The 13,560-nt window shown below is 56.7% G+C and overlaps 1 protein-coding gene across 2 annotated transcripts in view; it reads right to left on the bottom strand.

Moving 5' to 3' along the window:
• Nucleotides 1–13,342, bottom strand: part of LOC141157666 (RNA-binding protein 5-like) — a 54,905-nt gene extending 41,563 nt beyond the window's left edge. For both annotated transcript variants that reach the window (XM_073645202.1, XM_073645203.1), the window contains exon 1: nucleotides 13,185–13,342. The gene's annotated coding sequence lies outside the window, so the exon portion shown is untranslated. The remainder of the gene's footprint in view (nucleotides 1–13,184) is intronic.
• Nucleotides 13,343–13,560: the final 218 nt, after the last annotated feature.

The raw sequence follows: 13,560 nt of genomic DNA, 5'->3' as shown, positions 1-13,560 counted from the left end.
TCCCCTCCTCCTCCCCCAGCACTATACACCTCAGTATCTACCTCCCCTCCTCCTCCCCCAGCACTATACACCTCAGTATCTACCTCCCCTCCTCCTCCCCCAGCACTATACACCTCAGTATCTACCTCCCCTCCTCCTCCCCCAGCACTATACACCTCAGTATCTACCTCCCCTTCTCCTCCCCCAGCACTATACACCTCAGTATCTACCTCCCCTCCTCCTCCCCCAGCACTATACACCTCAGTATCTACCTCCCCTCCTCCTCCCCCAGCACTATACACCTCAGTATATACCTCCCCTCCTCCTCCCCCAGCACTATACACCTCAGTATATATCTCCCCTCCTCCTCCCCCAGCACTATACACCTCAGTATCTACCTCCCCTCCTCCTCCCCCAGCACTATACACCTCAGTATCTACCTCCCCTCCTCCTCCCCCAGCACTATACACCTCAGCATCTACCTCCTCTCCTCCTACCCCAGCACTATACACCTCAGTATCTACCTTCCCTCCTCCAGCACTATACACCTCAGCATCTACCTCCCCTCCTCCTCCCCCAGCACTACACACCTCAGTATCTACCTCCCCTCCTCCTCCAGCACTATACACCTCAGTATATACCCCCCTCCTCCTCCCCCAGCACTATACACCTCAGTATATACCCCCCCTCCTCCTCCCCCAGCACTATACACCTCAGTATATACCCCCCCTCCTCCTCCCCCAGCACTATACACCTCAGTATATACCCCCCCTCCTCCTCCCCCAGCACTATACACCTCAGTATATACCCCCCCTCCTCCTCCCCCAGCACTATACACCTCAGTATATACCCCCCCTCCTCCTCCCCCAGCACTATACACCTCAGTATATACCTCCCCTCCTCCTCCCCCAGCACTATACACCTCAGTATATACCTCCCCTCCTCCAGCACTATACACCTCAGTATCTACCTCCCCTCCTCCTCCCCCAGCACTATACACCTCAGTATATACCCCCCTCCTCCTCCCCCAGCACTATACACCTCAGTATATACCCCCCCTCCTCCTCCCCCAGCACTATACACCTCAGTATATACCTCCCCTCCCCCAGCACTATACACCTCAGTATCTACCTCCCCTCCTCCTCCCCCAGCACTATACACCCCAGTATCTACCTCCCCTCCTCCTCCCCCAGCACTATACACCCCAGTATCTACCTCCCCTCCTCCTCCCCCAGCACTATACACCCCAGTATCTACCTCCCCTCCTCCTCCCCCAGCACTATACACCCCAGTATGTACCTCCCCTCCTCCTCCCCCAGCACTATACACCTCAGTATCTACCTCCCCTCCTCCAGCACTACACACCTCAGTATCTACCTCCCCTCCTCCTCCCCCAGCACTATACACCCCAGTATCTACCTCCCCTCCTCCTCCCCCAGCACTATACACCTCAGTATATACCTCGCCTCCTCCTCCCCCAGCACTATACACCTCAGTATATACCTCACCTCCCCCCCCAGCACTATACACCTCAGTATATACCTCACCTCCCCCCCCCAGCACTATACACCTCAGTATCTACCTCCCCTCCTCCTCCCCCAGCACTATACACCTCAGTATATACCTCCCCTCCTCCTCCTCCACCACCACTATACACCTCGGTATCTACCTCCCCTCCTCCTCCAGCACTATACACCTCAGTATATACCTCCCCTCCTCCAGCACTATACACCTCAGTATATACCTCCCCTCCCCCCCCAGCACTATACACCTCAGTATCTACCTCCCCTCCTCCTCCCCCAGCACTATAAACCTCAGTATCTACCTCCCCTCCTCCTACCCCAGCACTATACACCCCAGTATCTACCTCCCCTCCTCCTCCCCCAGCACTATACACCCCAGTATCTACCTCCCCTCCTCCTCCCCCAGCACTATACACCCCAGTATCTACCTCCCCTCCTCCTCCCCCAGCACTATACACCTCAGTATCTACCTCCCCTCCTCCTCCCCCAGCACTATACACCTCAGTATCTACCTCCCCTCCTCCTCCCCCAGCACTATACACCCCAGTATCTACCTCCCCTCCTCCTCCCCCAGCACTATACACCCCAGTATCTACCTCCCCTCCTCCTCCCCCAGCACTATACACCCCAGTATCTACCTCCCCTCCTCCTCCCCCAGCACTATACACCTCAGTATCTACCTCCCCTCCTCCTCCCCCAGCACTATACACCCCAGTATCTACCTCCCCTCCTCCTCCCCCAGCACTATACACCCCAGTATCTACCTCCCCTCCTCCTCCCCCAGCACTATACACCCCAGTATCTACCTCCCCTCCTCCTCCCCCAGCACTATACACCTCAGTATCTACCTCCCCTCCTCCTCCCCCAGCACTATACACCTCAGTATCTACCTCCCCTCCTCCTCCCCCAGCACTATACACCTCAGTATATACCTCCCCTCCCCCAGCACTATACACCTCAGTATCTACCTCCCCTCCTCCTCCCCCAGCACTATACACCTCAGTATCTACCTCCCCTCCTCCTCCCCCAGCACTATACACCTCAGTATCTACCTCCCCTCCTCCTCCCCCAGCACTATACACCTCAGTATCTACCTCCCCTCCTCCTCCCCCAGCACTATACACCCCAGTATGTACCTCCCCTCCTCCTCCCCCAGCACTATACACCCCAGTATCTACCTCCCCTCCTCCTCCCCCAGCACTATACACCCCAGTATGTACCTCCCCTCCTCCTCCCCCAGCACTATACACCTCAGTATCTACCTCCCCTCCTCCTCCCCCAGCACTATACACCTTAGTATCTACCTCCCCTCCCCAGCACTATACACCTCAGTATCTACCTCCCCTCCTCCTCCCCCAGCACTATACACCTCAGTATATACCTCCCTCCTCCTCCCCCAGCACTTTACACCTCAGTATCTACCTCCCCTCCTCCTCCCCCAGCACTATACACCTCAGTATCTACCTCCCCTCCTCCTCCCCCAGCACTATACACCTCAGTATCTACCTCCCCTCCTCCTCCCCCAGCACTATACACCTCAGCATCTACCTCCTCTCCTCCTACCCCAGCACTATACACCTCAGTATCTACCTCCCCTCCTCCAGCACTATACACCTCAGTATCTACCTCCCCTCCTCCTCCCCCAGCACTATACACCTCAGTATCTACCTCCCCTCCTCCCCCCCCAGCACTACACACCTCAGTATCTACCTCCCCTCCTCCTCCAGCACTATACACCTCAGTATATACCCCCTCCTCCTCCCCCAGCACTATACACCTCAGTATATACCCCCCCTCCTCCTCCAGCACTATACACCTCAGTATATACCCCCCCTCCTCCTCCCCCAGCACTATACACCTCAGTATATACCCCCCCTCCTCCTCCCCCAGCACTATACACCTCAGTATATACCTCCCCTCCTCCTCCCCCAGCACTATACACCTCAGTATATACCTCCCCTCCTCCTCCCCCAGCACTATACACCTCAGTATATACCTCCCCTCCTCCTCCCCCAGCACTATACACCTCAGTATATACCCCCCTCCTCCTCCCCCAGCACTATACACCTCAGTATATACCTCCCCTCCTCCTCCCCCAGCACTATACACCTCAGTATATACCTCCCCTCCTCCAGCACTATACACCTCAGTATCTACCTCCCCTCCTCCAGCACTATACACCTCAGTATCTACCTCCCCTCCTCCTCCCCCAGCACTATACACCTCAGTATATACCCCCCTCCTCCTCCCCCAGCACTATACACCTCAGTATATACCTCCCCTCCTCCTCCCCCAGCACTATACACCTCAGTATCTACCTCCCCTCCTCCTCCAGCACTATACACCTCAGTATATACCCCCCTCCTCCTCCCCCAGCACTATACACCTCAGTATATACCCCCCCTCCTCCTCCCCCAGCACTATACACCTCAGTATATACCCCCCCTCCTCCTCCCCCAGCACTATACACCTCAGTATATACCTCACCTCCTCCTCCCCCAGCACTATACACCTCAGTATCTACCTCCCCTCCTCCAGCACTATACACCTCAGTATATACCTCCCCTCCTCCTCCCCCAGCACTATACACCTCAGTATCTACCTCCCCTCCTCCAGCACTATACACCTCAGTATATACCTCCCCTCCTCCTCCCCCAGCACTATACACCTCAGTATCTACCTCCCCTCCTCCTCCCCCAGCACTATACACCTCAGTATCTACCTCCCCTCCTCCTCCCCCAGCACTATACACCTCAGTATCTACCTCCCCTCCTCCTCCCCCAGCACTATACACCTCAGTATATACCTCCCCGCCTCCTCCCCCAGCACTATACACCTCAGTATCTACCTCCCCTCCTCCTCCCCCAGCACTATACACCTCAGTATATACCTCCCCGCCTCCTCCCCCAGCACTATACACCCCAGTATCTACCTCCCCTCCTCCTCCCCCAGCACTATACACCTCAGTATCTACCTCCCCTCCTCCTCCCCCAGCACTATACACCTCAGTATATACCTCCCCTCCTCCTCCCCCAGCACTATACACCTCAGTATATACCTCCCCTCCTCCAGCACTATACACCTCAGTATCTACCTCCCCTCCTCCAGCACTATACACCTCAGTATCTACCTCCCCTCCTCCTCCCCCAGCACTATACACCTCAGTATATACCCCCCTCCTCCTCCCCCAGCACTATACACCTCAGTATCTACCCCCCCTCCTCCTCCCCCAGCACTATACACCCCAGTATCTACCTCCCCTCCTCCTCCCCCAGCACTATACACCCCAGTATCTACCTCCCCTCCTCCTCCCCCAGCACTATACACCTCAGTATATACCTCCCCTCCTCCAGCACTATACACCTCAGTATCTACCTCCCCTCCTCCTCCCCCAGCACTATACACCTCAGTATCTACCTCCCCTCCTCCTCCCCCAGCACTATACACCCCAGTATCTACCTCCCCTCCTCCTCCCCCAGCACTATACACCCCAGTATCTACCTCCCCTCCTCCTCCCCCAGCACTATACACCCCAGTATGTACCTCCCCTCCTCCTCCCCCAGCACTATACACCTCAGTATATACCTCCCCTCCTCCAGCACTATACACCTCAGTATCTACCTCCCCTCCTCCTCCCCCAGCACTATACACCTCAGTATATACCTCGCCTCCTCCTCCCCCAGCACTATACACCTCAGTATATACCTCACCTCCCCCCCCAGCACTATACACCTCAGTATATACCTCACCTCCCCCCCCCAGCACTATACACCTCAGTATCTACCTCCCCTCCTCCTCCCCCAGCACTATACACCTCAGTATATACCTCCCCTCCTCCTCCTCCACCACCACTATACACCTCGGTATCTACCTCCCCTCCTCCTCCAGCACTATACACCTCAGTATATACCTCCCCTCCTCCAGCACTATACACCTCAGTATCTACCTCCCCTCCCCCCCAGCACTATACACCTCAGTATCTACCTCCCCTCCCCCCCCAGCACTATACACCTCAGTATCTACCTCCCCTCCTCCTCCCCCAGCACTATACACCTCAGTATCTACCTCCCCTCCTCCTCCCCCAGCACTATACACCTCAGTATCTACCTCCCCTCCTCCTCCCCCAGCACTATACACCTCAGTATCTACCTCCCCTCCTCCTCCCCCAGCACTATACACCTCAGTATATACCTCCCCGCCTCCTCCCCCAGCACTATACACCTCAGTATATACCTCCCCGCCTCCTCCCCCAGCACTATACACCCCAGTATCTACCTCCCCTCCTCCTCCCCCAGCACTATACACCTCAGTATCTACCTCCCCTCCTCCTTCCCCAGCACTATACACCTCAGTATCTACCTCCCCTCCTCCTCCCCCAGCACTATACACCTCAGTATCTACCTCCCCTCCTCCTCCCCCAGCACTATACACCTCAGTATCTACCTCCCCTCCTCCTCCCCCAGCACTATACACCCCAGTATCTACCTCCCCTCCTCCTCCCCCAGCACTATACACCTCAGTATCTACCTCCCCTCCTCCTCCCCCAGCACTATACACCCCAGTATCTACCTCCCCTCCTCCTCCCCCAGCACTATACACCTCAGTATCTACCTCCCCTCCTCCTCCCCCAGCACTATACACCTTAGTATATACCTCCCCTCCTCCTCCCCCAGCACTATACACCCCAGTATCTACCTCCCCTCCTCCTCCCCCAGCACTATACACCCCAGTATCTACCTCCCCTCCTCCTCCCCAGCACTATACACCTCAGTATATACCTCCCCTCCCCCAGCACTATACACCTCAGTATCTACCTCCCCTCCTCCTCCAGCACTATACACCTCAGTATCTACCTCCCCTCCTCCTCCCCCAGCACTATACACCTCAGTATCTACCTCCCCTCCTCCTCCCCCAGCACTATACACCTCAGTATCTACCTCCCCTCCTCCTCCCCCAGCACTATACACCTCAGTATCTACCTCCCCTCCTCCTCCCCCAGCACTATACACCCCAGTATCTACCTCCCCTCCTCCTCCCCCAGCACTATACACCCCAGTATCTACCTCCCCTCCTCCTCCCCCAGCACTATACACCCCAGTATGTACCTCCCCTCCTCCTCCCCCAGCACTATACACCTCAGTATATACCTCCCCTCCCCCAGCACTATACACCTCAGTATCTACCTCCCCTCCTCCTCCCCCAGCACTATACACCTCAGTATATACCTCGCCTCCTCCTCCCCCAGCACTATACACCTCAGTATATACCTCACCTCCCCCCCCCAGCACTATACACCTCAGTATATACCTCACCTCCCCCCCCCAGCACTATACACCTCAGTATCTACCTCCCCTCCTCCTCCCCCAGCACTATACACCTCAGTATATACCTCCCCTCCTCCTCCTCCACCACCACTATACACCTCGGTATCTACCTCCCCTCCTCCTCCAGCACTATACACCTCAGTATATACCTCCCCTCCTCCAGCACTATACACCTCAGTATCTACCTCCCCTCCCCCCCCAGCACTATACACCTCAGTATCTACCTCCCCTCCCCCCCCAGCACTATACACCTCAGTATCTACCTCCCCTCCTCCTCCCCCAGCACTATACACCTCAGTATCTACCTCCCCTCCTCCTCCCCCAGCACTATACACCTCAGTATCTACCTCCCCTCCTCCTCCCCCAGCACTATACACCTCAGTATCTACCTCCCCTCCTCCTCCCCCAGCACTATACACCTCAGTATATACCTCCCCGCCTCCTCCCCCAGCACTATACACCTCAGTATATACCTCCCCGCCTCCTCCCCCAGCACTATACACCCCAGTATCTACCTCCCCTCCTCCTCCCCCAGCACTATACACCTCAGTATCTACCTCCCCTCCTCCTTCCCCAGCACTATACACCTCAGTATCTACCTCCCCTCCTCCTCCCCCAGCACTATACACCTCAGTATCTACCTCCCCTCCTCCTCCCCCAGCACTATACACCCCAGTATCTACCTCCCCTCCTCCTCCCCCAGCACTATACACCCCAGTATCTACCTCCCCTCCTCCTCCCCCAGCACTATACACCTCAGTATCTACCTCCCCTCCTCCTCCCCCAGCACTATACACCCCAGTATCTACCTCCCCTCCTCCTCCCCCAGCACTATACACCTCAGTATCTACCTCCCCTCCTCCTCCCCCAGCACTATACACCTTAGTATATACCTCCCCTCCTCCTCCCCCAGCACTATACACCCCAGTATCTACCTCCCCTCCTCCTCCCCCAGCACTATACACCCCAGTATCTACCTCCCCTCCTCCTCCCCCAGCACTATACACCTCAGTATATACCTCCCCTCCCCCAGCACTATACACCTCAGTATCTACCTCCCCTCCTCCTCCAGCACTATACACCTCAGTATCTACCTCCCCTCCTCCTCCCCCAGCACTATACACCTCAGTATCTACCTCCCCTCCTCCTCCCCCAGCACTATACACCTCAGTATCTACCTCCCCTCCTCCTCCCCCAGCACTATACACCTCAGTATATACCTCCCCTCCTCCAGCACTATACACCTCAGTATCTACCTCCCCTCCTCCTCCCCCAGCACTATACACCTCAGTATATACCTCGCCTCCTCCTCCCCCAGCACTATACACCTCAGTATATACCTCACCTCCCCCCCCCAGCACTATACACCTCAGTATATACCTCACCCCCCCCCCCCCAGCACTATACACCTCAGTATCTACCTCCCCTCCTCCTCCCCCAGCACTATACACCTCAGTATATACCTCCCCTCCTCCTCCTCCACCACCACTATACACCTCGGTATCTACCTCCCCTCCTCCTCCAGCACTATACACCTCAGTATATACCTCCCCTCCTCCAGCACTATACACCTCAGTATCTACCTCCCCTCCCCCCCCAGCACTATACACCTCAGTATCTACCTCCCCTCCCCCCCCCAGCACTATACACCTCAGTATCTACCTCCCCTCCTCCTCCCCCAGCACTATACACCTCAGTATCTACCTCCCCTCCTCCTCCCCCAGCACTATACACCTCAGTATCTACCTCCCCTCCTCCTCCCCCAGCACTATACACCTCAGTATCTACCTCCCCTCCTCCTCCCCCAGCACTATACACCTCAGTATATACCTCCCCGCCTCCTCCCCCAGCACTATACACCTCAGTATATACCTCCCCGCCTCCTCCCCCAGCACTATACACCCCAGTATCTACCTCCCCTCCTCCTCCCCCAGCACTATACACCTCAGTATCTACCTCCCCTCCTCCTTCCCCAGCACTATACACCTCAGTATCTACCTCCCCTCCTCCTCCCCCAGCACTATACACCTCAGTATCTACCTCCCCTCCTCCTCCCCCAGCACTATACACCTCAGTATCTACCTCCCCTCCTCCTCCCCCAGCACTATACACCCCAGTATCTACCTCCCCTCCTCCTCCCCCAGCACTATACACCTCAGTATCTACCTCCCCTCCTCCTCCCCCAGCACTATACACCCCAGTATCTACCTCCCCTCCTCCTCCCCCAGCACTATACACCTCAGTATCTACCTCCCCTCCTCCTCCCCCAGCACTATACACCTTAGTATATACCTCCCCTCCTCCTCCCCCAGCACTATACACCCCAGTATCTACCTCCCCTCCTCCTCCCCCAGCACTATACACCCCAGTATCTACCTCCCCTCCTCCTCCCCCAGCACTATACACCTCAGTATCTACCTCCCCTCCCCCAGCACTATACACCTCAGTATCTACCTCCCCTCCTCCTCCAGCACTATACACCTCAGTATCTACCTCCCCTCCTCCTCCCCCAGCACTATACACCCCAGTATCTACCTCCCCTCCTCCTCCCCCAGCACTATACACCCCAGTATCTACCTCCCCTCCTCCTCCCCCAGCACTATACACCTCAGTATATACCTCCCCTCCCCCAGCACTATACACCTCAGTATCTACCTCCCCTCCTCCTCCAGCACTATACACCTCAGTATCTACCTCCCCTCCTCCTCCCCCAGCACTATACACCTCAGTATCTACCTCCCCTCCTCCTCCCCCAGCACTATACACCTCAGTATCTACCTCCCCTCCTCCTCCCCCAGCACTATACACCTCAGTATATACCTCCCCTCCTCCAGCACTATACACCTCAGTATCTACCTCCCCTCCTCCTCCCCCAGCACTATACACCTCAGTATATACCTCGCCTCCTCCTCCCCCAGCACTATACACCTCAGTATATACCTCACCTCCCCCCCCCAGCACTATACACCTCAGTATATACCTCACCCCCCCCCCCCAGCACTATACACCTCAGTATCTACCTCCCCTCCTCCTCCCCCAGCACTATACACCTCAGTATATACCTCCCCTCCTCCTCCTCCACCACCACTATACACCTCGGTATCTACCTCCCCTCCTCCTCCAGCACTATACACCTCAGTATATACCTCCCCTCCTCCAGCACTATACACCTCAGTATCTACCTCCCCTCCCCCCCCAGCACTATACACCTCAGTATCTACCTCCCCTCCCCCCCCCAGCACTATACACCTCAGTATCTACCTCCCCTCCTCCTCCCCCAGCACTATACACCTCAGTATCTACCTCCCCTCCTCCTCCCCCAGCACTATACACCTCAGTATCTACCTCCCCTCCTCCTCCCCCAGCACTATACACCTCAGTATCTACCTCCCCTCCTCCTCCCCCAGCACTATACACCTCAGTATATACCTCCCCGCCTCCTCCCCCAGCACTATACACCTCAGTATATACCTCCCCGCCTCCTCCCCCAGCACTATACACCCCAGTATCTACCTCCCCTCCTCCTCCCCCAGCACTATACACCTCAGTATCTACCTCCCCTCCTCCTTCCCCAGCACTATACACCTCAGTATCTACCTCCCCTCCTCCTCCCCCAGCACTATACACCTCAGTATCTACCTCCCCTCCTCCTCCCCCAGCACTATACACCTCAGTATCTACCTCCCCTCCTCCTCCCCCAGCACTATACACCCCAGTATCTACCTCCCCTCCTCCTCCCCCAGCACTATACACCTCAGTATCTACCTCCCCTCCTCCTCCCCCAGCACTATACACCCCAGTATCTACCTCCCCTCCTCCTCCCCCAGCACTATACACCTCAGTATCTACCTCCCCTCCTCCTCCCCCAGCACTATACACCTTAGTATATACCTCCCCTCCTCCTCCCCCAGCACTATACACCCCAGTATCTACCTCCCCTCCTCCTCCCCCAGCACTATACACCCCAGTATCTACCTCCCCTCCTCCTCCCCCAGCACTATACACCTCAGTATCTACCTCCCCTCCCCCAGCACTATACACCTCAGTATCTACCTCCCCTCCTCCTCCAGCACTATACACCTCAGTATCTACCTCCCCTCCTCCTCCCCCAGCACTATACACCTCAGTATCTACCTCCCCTCCTCCTCCCCCAGCACTATACACCTCAGTATCTACCTCCCCTCCTCCTCCCCCAGCACTATACACCTCAGTATCTACCTCCCCTCCTCCTCCCCCAGCACTATACACCTCAGTATCTACCTCCCCTCCTCCTCCCCCAGCACTATACACCTCAGTATCTACCTCCCCTCCTCCTCCCCCAGCACTATACACCTCAGTATCTACCTCCCCTCCTCCTCCCCCAGCACTATACACCTCAGTATCTACCTCCCCTCCTCCTCCCCCAGCACTATACACCTCAGTATCTACCTCCCCTCCTCCTCCCCCAGCACTATACACCTCAGTATCTACCTCCCCTCCTCCTCCCCCAGCACTATACACCTCAGTATCTACCTCCCCTCCTCCTCCCCCAGCACTATACACCTCAGTATCTACCTCCCCTCCTCCTCCCCCAGCACTATACACCTCAGTATCTACCTCCCCTCCTCCTCCCCCAGCACTATACACCTCAGTATCTACCTCCCCTCCTCCTCCCCCAGCACTATACACCTCAGTATCTACCTCCCCTCCTCCTCCCCCAGCACTATACACCTCAGTATCTACCTCCCCTCCTCCTCCCCCAGCACTATACACCTCAGTATCTACCTCCCCTCCTCCTCCCCCAGCACTATACACCTCAGTATCTACCTCCCCTCCTCCTCCCCCAGCACTATACACCTCAGTATCTACCTCCCCTCCTCCTCCCCCAGCACTACACCTCAGTATCTACCTCCCCTCCTCCTCCCCCAGCACTATACACCTCAGTATCTACCTCCCCTCCTCCTCCCCCAGCACTATACACCCCAGTATATACCTCCCCTCCTCCTCCCCCAGCACTATACACCTCAGTATATACCTCCCCTCCTCCTCCCCCAGCACTATACACCTCAGTATATACCCCCCCTCCTCCTCAACCAGCACTATACACCTCAGTATCTACCTCCCCTCCTCCTCCCCCAGCACTATACACCTCAGTATCTACCTCCCCTCCTCCTCCCCCAGCACTATACACCTCAGTATCTACCTCCCCTCCTCCTCCCCCAGCACTATACACCTCAGTATCTACCTCCCCTCCTCCTCCCCCAGCACTATACACCTCAGTATCTACCTCCCCTCCTCCCCCAGCACTATACACCTCAGTATCTACCTCCCCTTCTCCTCCCCCAGCACTATACACCTCAGTATCTACCTCCCCTCCTCCTCCCCCAGCACTATACACCTCAGTATCTACCTCCCCTCCTCCTCCCCCAGCACTATACACCTCAGTATCTACCTCCCCTCCTCCTCCAGCACTATACACCTCAGTATATACCTCCCCTCCTCCCCCCCCCAGCACTATACACCTCAGTATCTACCTCCCCTCCTCCTCCCCCAGCACTATACACCTCAGTATCTACCTCCTCTCCTCCTCCCCCAGCACTATACACCTCAGTATCTACCTCCCCTTCTCCTCCCCCAGCACTATACACCTCAGTATATACCTCCCCTCCTCCTCCCCCAGCACTATACACCTCAGTATCTACCTCCCCTCCTCCTCCTCCAGCACTATACACCTCAGTATATACCTCCCCTCCTCCAGCACTATACACCTCAGTATCGACCTCCCCTCCTCCTCCCCCAGCACTATACACCTCAGTATCGACCTCCCCTCCTCCTCCCCCAGCACTATACACCTCAGTATCTACCTCCCCTCCCCCAGCACTATACACCTCAGTATCTACCTCCCCTCCTCCTCCCCCAGCACTATACACCTCAGTATCTACCTCCTCTCCTCCTCCCCCAGCACTATACACCTCAGTATCTACCTCCCCTTCTCCTCCCCCAGCACTATACACCTCAGTATATACCTCCCCTCCTCCTCCCCCAGCACTATACACCTCAGTATCTACCTCCCCTCCTCCTCCTCCAGCACTATACACCTCAGTATATACCTCCCCTCCTCCTCCCCCAGCACTATACACCTCAGTATCGACCTCCCCTCCTCCTCCAGCACTATACACCTCAGTATCGACCTCCCCTCCTCCTCCCCCAGCACTATACACCTCAGTATCTACCTCCCCTCCTCCAGCACTATACACCTCAGTATCTACCTCCCCTCCCCCAGCACTATACACCTCAGTATCTACCTCCCCTCCTCCAGCACTATACACCTCAGTATCTACCTCAGTATAGTGTATACAGCCTCCTGTCACGCACTCACCTTCTGGCCGCTCCTCGGTCGCGGCGTCTTCTTTCTTTTTCTGCACGAAATGGCGGCGGATCCACCCGTCTGCTACCCAGAGTGCAGCGCGCCCGGCTCTGCACCTCGAAGCTTCCACGCCTGGCGCGCATGCGCTGCCGTCACTGCAACTGGAAGCTGAGAGCCGCGGGGCATCATGGGAGGAGGAGTCCTGTCAGTCTGGAGCTTGATGGCGGGACCCTGTGGTCACAGCTGTACAGGGACCCCTGGGCCGCAGCTGCTGCACAACCTCATCCCAGGCGCGGTACATAATGGTGTGTCATACTGTTCCAATGCAGCAAATAGGGGAGAGCGTGCCTCAGCTGCTGCGGAACCTCACTGAGGAGGAGGTTCTGTT

This window comes from Phyllobates terribilis, unplaced genomic scaffold, assembly GCF_046119375.1.
Source record: "Phyllobates terribilis strain yellow unplaced genomic scaffold, ASM4611937v1 Scaffold_8__6_contigs__length_399053987, whole genome shotgun sequence".
In the NCBI taxonomy this organism is placed as follows: domain Eukaryota; kingdom Metazoa; phylum Chordata; class Amphibia; order Anura; family Dendrobatidae; genus Phyllobates; species Phyllobates terribilis.
Note: the sequence above shows the minus strand (reverse complement) of the source record. Positions and strands in the feature narration are given on the sequence as shown.